At 36.1% G+C, this 6075-nt stretch overlaps 1 pseudogene; it reads right to left on the minus strand.

The window, feature by feature from the left end:
- Positions 1–6075, minus strand: part of LOC134376077 (E3 ubiquitin-protein ligase TRIM17-like) — a 640782-nt pseudogene that overhangs the window by 354090 nt on the left and 280617 nt on the right.

The raw sequence follows: 6075 nt of genomic DNA on the forward strand, positions 1-6075 counted from the left end.
GGATTTACTTCTGCTCCTGTGACGTTCTCATAATTTCCTTTAACTCTGTTTAGCATTTTAAGAATTCTTGAAGCTTCTTGAGGACTTTTAATTGTATACATGAAAAATTTTGGGAATACATAACATTTTCCCTAAAAGCACAAATATCCACAGGGTACACATGAGTAAAATATTTCATGTAGATATTGTGCAGCACCCAACAGCATCTGATGAGACATCCCAAGTTCCTTAATTTGGAACATCCCCTCTCCCAAATATACCATGTGGTGATAACAATTTGTGAGAGGTAATTTATTTTTCAATAACGAAAAGTTAATTTTAGGTTTTACACAAATTTATAACAGTACCAACGTGGATACAGCCAATTTTACTGTTTTTCTGTTATGTTAAGCTCATATTCATCCAACTATTTACCTGAATTCAGGGCTTCTGGCTTCAATCAACATCCTTCCTTATTATCATGTCCCCAACTCTAAAAATAATGTGTTTGGATTTTTCATTTGATTTATAAATTAATAATATTAGTCAAATAAAATTTGCGTGTGGCTCGATATTACTTATTGGTTCCAACTTAAAGTATCTGTTTTTATTTTATACTGCCTAAAAATGTAACCTGTTAGATTTCTGCTTTCATAAAATTAATAATATTTTAGACCTAAAACTTGGCTATTTAAATTTTTTCTTCTAATATTGGAATATAATATGTAACCTCTGCTTACTAGTAAAAAATGCTGTCAATTTTTCTCCATGCCTAATTAGTCAAACTTTGTAATAAAATTATTTGTCATTTTTAATGTTAATTTAGTTGTATACCAAAACTTTTTATTTCTGTAATGGTAGTAATGTCACTTAATATGATTATAAATGTGTCAGTTTTGTCATTTTCCATGAATCTTTTTGTTATACATTTTAAACTCTTAGCTCTAACATTGGGAGGGCTAAGTAAATACTCTGATTTGTCAAATTTTATTTATTTTTCATTTACCAAATTATTTTGTATCTGTTTTTATTAAAATTTGCTTCTCTGATGTGTGTAAATACTGATTTAAAAACAGAGGTAGGCTAATGTGCTATCTTGATGAAATTCGAAGTCGAATGGAATGCTTCACTGTTTTCCTTTAGATTTAATAACTGTTTGACTCACAAAATAAATATGAGTATTCAGTACAGTAATTATAGTCATATTCTCCATCCTATATCAGAAGAAACTTTTGGTCATTCATTATTCACACCAAAGCTTCATTCTTTTATGTTGCACTTCCTGAACCTTCTATGACAACAGTATAGAAAATTTAGAAACATGGAATATGACACATGAGACATAACTACTTGATAAGCACAAATTATTGAAGTAAACTTAAGGAATACATATAGTTAGGCCTACAACAAGTAAAGAAATTGAAATAATTTTTAAAATCTTTCTACAAAGAAAAACATAGAATTAGATGTCTTGCATGATCAATTCTACAAAATATGAAGAAGAATCAATATTAATTATTCACAACCCCTTTTTTCACAAAAAAAAAAAATTAGGAGAGGACCCTCCTCGGTTCATTCCATGAGATCTATGTTGATATCAGAGCCAGACAAAAGCATCACATGTAAGGTATGATATGAATGAGCATCCCTAATGAATGCAGACACAGATGTCCTTTAAAAACTTTACCAAACTGTGTCCTGGAATATATAAAAATGACCAACACCATGACCAAATTAGAGTATTTCACAAACGCAATGTTGACTTAACATTCAAAAGTCAATTAATACAATACACAGTATAATAGACTAAAGAACAACAAAAACATTACTTCAATTGACACAAAAATATTTCACATATCCAACATCCATTTATAATAAAATTCCTAGCACATTAGGAATAGGAAGGAATTTTCTAGACCTGTAAAAGGGTGCCTATATAAAAGTATTGCTAATATCATGCTTAATGGTGAAAGACTAGATGCTTTACCTTAAAGCCTGAGAACAAATCAATAATGTCCACTTTTATCACTTTATTTAATATAGCCTTAGGGTTCAAAACAATAAAAAAATTGACATTTACAAGAGGTGACACTTTTAACTTTACTTTATCATACATTGGTAACCTCTTTACATCTAGAGGCCTCAATGTAGCAAACATTTTATATTAAAAGGCTGGAAGTTAGTGGAGAGCAGCATGTATACACAGGCCTCTGTCATTGGCCAGAACATCTTTGCAATCGGCAGAGGGTGTTTCCTATTGGCCAGATGCAGTGTGTTCCTCCACATTTCCCACTTCTGGTATAGAGGTCTACCAGAAGGAAGTCAGGGTAGGGCTGGAATATTCAAATGCCAAGGTGGTTCAGGCTGGGAGGTGGAGTGGGGAGAGGTTCCCAGTGCTTCAAGTCCTGGGCCTGGACAATAGGCTCCATTGTGGCAGTCCAGGTTTCTGCATGCATGTGTGCATGCGCACGCATGCACGCACAAATGTATGCATACATAATATTTAACCTTAGATTCCATAGCATCATCCCAACTTCTAGTTAGTAGGAAGTAGAGCAGTTTTCAGCTGAGAAGAAATTTGTGCTTAGAAATGTAGAAAGATAATTTTAAATTCAGTACATTCAGTGTTACCCTACAGTTTGTTTACTTTCCCAGTTTCAGAGAATCCCACCTTTCTCTTCCTATTGAGAAAAAAAGTGTTAATATGGTGTGATTGACCATGTTCCCCATGTAATGTGCTGGGTAGTGGGTAGAGTGATACACTAATTCTAAGTTGTGCTAGCAATTTAACAATTTTTTGTTTTACTTTGCCTTGGTATACATATGTTTTTATTTCACAAGCTAACTGAAATTTTATATTAGATTCCCAGTGTTGAAGAAATTATAAAAAGATATCAATTTTGCATATGTGGAATGATCCCATCTGTTCTGAATATGTCCTTTATCTCATTCTACTTAACAGAAATAACTATATTTTTTCTGATTATTCAGAACTTAAATCCATAAACATGTTTTCAGATTAATACAGAATTTGATTTTTTAAAACTGGTTTTTCATTCCTGAGAACATTGCTTTTATAAATGTTCAGTCTTGTGAAATATAAAAATGTATTTCCAGGTAGTTTCTGAATTCTTGAAGCAGGCATTTTGAGGGTAGGTTTACTACATTGAAGAGATTATGTGACCATGATGATGTCATTGGGCTAATCAATGAACACTAAATGGTCACCGTCTCTTTAAAAGGATGAGGCAGAATGTTTTCCTCTCTGTTCCGAGGTCACCAGGGAGACCACAGTTAGAGGTGGCAGCTGGAGCAGGTGAGAAGGTATGAGGTGGTAAGCACTGCTCAGGAGGGTGGGCTCTGGGGCAGATGTGCTAGAAAAAGGTAGATATTCAGGTCCTACCTAGAAAGAAAAGCATCTCAAGTGAGTGTTTAGGTGTGACTATTGAAAGAGCATCTAGAAGGAGAAATGTTATCTAAGTACACATAGATTAACTGTGCCACATTGATGTTTAGTAATTGTAAACATTAATCTTCTAAAGATTTTCTTAGTTTTTTGATTAAAATGATGACATAGCTACAATATTATGAGTTTTTGAATAGTTACATTCATATACAATTTTGTTCAGCCTTTTCACCTTTTGTTCGTGTTTCTCTGCTCTGTGCTGGGTTTTGTTGAGCTGAGTTCACCTCTGAAGCAGGCTTATACTTGGAAAGAAGGAGATGTCTGATGGCTGACCTCTGAGCCTTCATCTTCTGTGCCTCTGCCAGCCCCCCTGGGCAAACCCAAGATTGTCCGCTCCTTCCCGGCCTCTCTAAGTCCCTTCTCTCTGAGTGTACTGGTAATATCTGCCTTTCTGTGATAAAGTCCTTAAAGAGGGTGTTATGTGCTTTTTTCCAACTCCCCAGATGTATTTGTGGGTAACATAATGTACATTCAAATATAAGATCACTTGGAAAGTGTAGTGCCTTTTTATTTTAAAACTACTGATATGTGGCTTTAGTTACAGTTATTTAAGAGTTATAAAAAATTATTTTTTAATTTTCTTTTAGTATCTCTAGATAAAGTGAGATGTTGAAAATATGAATCCTGTTACTTGTGAACAGTGACCAACAACAACGGTGTTGTGAGGCCTGGCTGTCTACTTGAACCAAGAGATTTTGTCAGCTAGGTTTTTGGGGGTTTTTTTGTTTGCTTTTTGTTTTTTGTTTTGTATTTAGGATTCCTGCAGAAAAAGTATCCAAGCTTTCATTATTAGGTTTGTAAAGTATCAGTACTGTTAAATGGTAATAACTAAATTTTAACTTAATAAGTTTGTGTCTTCTGTTAATAAAGTGGGATTCATTTGTAAGGAGATTGACATAATAGAACATTCATATTTATTTGAAATATTCTAAACTTTTGCCCAAAGTTTTCATTTGAAAATCATCTGTTAAGAATTAGGTTTACATGCTAACACCAAGGTCAGTGGTTTGGATCCCCTTACCGGCCAGCCACCCAAGAAACAAACAAAAAGAATTTGATTCACAGCGTCCCTTTATTCCTCCTACAGAAAGCTTTCCCCACAGAGGCAGGTCCCAGCGGTAGAGGTACTGCATCCACATGCCCTTCTTGGTGCAGGCTCCTCAGACTGCGTCTTTAGTAGAAATTCAAAGTGTTATAAGAAAATTGGGACTTGACTTTCTTTTAAAATGTCTATCAAATTTACTGCAAGTTTGCTGATTTGTGTAAGCAAAGAAAGTGTTTCCCAAAAAGTAAAATATTTAGCAAGAATGAATAAACAATTGTAATTTAGCGTTGTATTATAATTATCTATTACAAGTATAATGTAGTATACTGTAGTATAGTAACAGCTCTGCTGTATGTACTGATAAGGAGCATGTCTTTGCTTTTTGTGTTATTTCTCACATTTCAAACCTATGACCTTTTCAGGTCAGCATTGCCTCCTAGATGAGAGCAGCTCAGTGTGATTTGCCCAGTGTCCCCAGCTGGCATGGTAAGCCCCCCTTTGTGTTGCCACCATCACAGAGGATCCTCTGCACACTACTGGGGGCCTGGGGTTTCCATGCTGATGCAGGGTCAGTGTTGGTGCCTGGTTTAGTTTAGCCATGTTGGGGCGTAAAGGAAGGGGTGTGGTCCATGCCTCAGCAGTTTCTGGGTGACTGAGGAGTGTGTGGGTCAGGTTTGCAGTCAGGCAGCACCTACAGCTGGATAGGAAACTGGGAAGTGACAACATTTAGATGGAAGCAAAAAGAAAAATTTAGGTTGCAAGTGATCTTAAGTTGTGTGTTTTATGTTTTTAAGGTTTTCATTTAATACCTGTCTGTTCCCTCAGGTGGAACATGGCAGAAACCAGAATCATTAGCATTTAAATGTGATTAAAGCTGGACAGCTTGGAAAAGAATTCTCATGGTATGTACTGTTTTTCAGGTTTTGTTGTTTTAAACAAGAGCAAAAGTTTCACAAACATGATCCTCTAGAACCTATTAGAAAGTGAAAAAAATAGAGAAAAGTGTTATACTTTAAAGCTATTGCCTAGGTTCATATTTTCTAAGTGTCTCAGTTATCTGTTGCTGCTGACAATATCCCAGAAACTCAGTGTACTAAAACAATGCCTGTTTCTTATCTCTCAACGTTGTGGAATCTAAGCAGTGCTTCTCCCACATGGCACCCAAGAGGATCACTCAGAGTTCAGCCAGCAGGAAGGCTGGTATGGAAGGTCCAAGAGCAGCATCCCTCCTGGTCCTGGGTCAGGGCAGCTAAAGGCCAGGGCTCAGCTGGTCCTCTCCCCTACATGTAATCTCCAGCAGGGTGGTCTGCAGCCTAGGACTCCAGAGCCAATTAGATATGGCCAGTCCCCTTGCTGGCTGTCTGTCAACCTCACTCTGTGATCCTGTCTTTACCAAACTTGTGCTGGAGCTTATTTCCTTTGTTCCCTGATCCCTGTTTTGTAAAGCCCTGTCCTTAGCAGGTAAATGGCAGCAGGACACATTTGAGTTGCTGACTGTTTTTTCCTACCAAACATTACATATGTAACTATTAAAGTTTCCTTAATGAGTCTCCTGAAATCATCTTATGTGCCACACTTCACGTGC

The sequence above is a fragment of the Cynocephalus volans genome, chromosome 4, assembly GCF_027409185.1.
Source record: "Cynocephalus volans isolate mCynVol1 chromosome 4, mCynVol1.pri, whole genome shotgun sequence".
NCBI lineage: Eukaryota > Metazoa > Chordata > Mammalia > Dermoptera > Cynocephalidae > Cynocephalus > Cynocephalus volans.